Genomic DNA, 1,061 nt, shown 5'->3' with positions numbered 1-1,061 from the left:
TTTCTTTTAAAGCCCTTTATGTGGTGTCGCTAAGACGCCCGACTGTGGCATTTCTTTTAAAGCCCTTTATGTGGTGTCGCTAAGACGCCCGACTGTGGCATGCTTGTTATTTATTCCATAATTTTAATACTACTATGTTATTGCATATTCATAAATAACATGCTTGCATGCATCAGAGTTTTTATTATCTTTTGTGACTGACGTCATGAGCATAAAAATATTTTCAGCACAACACTGTTATATTATACCTGAGTTCATAATGTTTGCGAGTACATTCAAAGTACTCACTGGCTTGTCCCTGGCTATTGTCTTGGCCAGATTTTCTTGCGTGGAGAGGTGCGACCGTGGCGACAGCCTTGGAACCTAAGCAACGATGATAGCAGCCTCGTGAAGATAGGAGTTAACCTGGTCAGTTGTTCCTGTGGGAAATGGAGTCCCATAGACGCTGATGATTCACAGACCGCTCCCGCCATCAACCACTAGAAACCATTTTTTGTACCCACAGACAAGTATGGTCTTGTACTACATATTTTATGTTTTGCTTGGAATTTCTGTATCAAGTTGGTGCCTCATCAGCTAACAGTTATCCTGGGGCTGGTGAGCACAACGGCCATTTTCTGGAATTTAATACCCGGAAAACCGTTCGCGACACCTAGCCGTCGGCATAGGTGGAGATCTATGCCGACGGCTAGGCATCGGCATACCTATGCTACGTGGCTTCCTGTGGTGCCTCCTGGCGGCAAGGCTATGCCTACGGCAAAGTCGTCGGCATAGATTTTCATTTGTGCATACGGCTTTGCCGTAGGCATAGCCTTGCCACGTGGCTTCACCTGGTGCCTCCTGGCAGAAGGGCTATGCCTCCCCGCAGGTTCAATGAGCCACTTGTGTGCCTCGATAGAAGGTGGTGTAGGTACTCCGGTAGTACCACGCAGACACCCCTGCGGAGCACCTGGTAGCAAGTCACCCTACAACTCGGGGTCAACCTCCCCTCCACCACCCTCCTCGCCCTCCTCCTCACCCTCCTCCTCCTCGCCCTCCTCCTCCTCGCCCTCCTCCTCCTC

This window comes from Triticum aestivum, chromosome 7B, assembly GCF_018294505.1.
Source record: "Triticum aestivum cultivar Chinese Spring chromosome 7B, IWGSC CS RefSeq v2.1, whole genome shotgun sequence".
NCBI lineage: Eukaryota > Viridiplantae > Streptophyta > Magnoliopsida > Poales > Poaceae > Triticum > Triticum aestivum.
The sequence above is the reverse complement of the archived record's forward strand: the minus strand, read 5'-3'. Positions refer to the sequence as shown.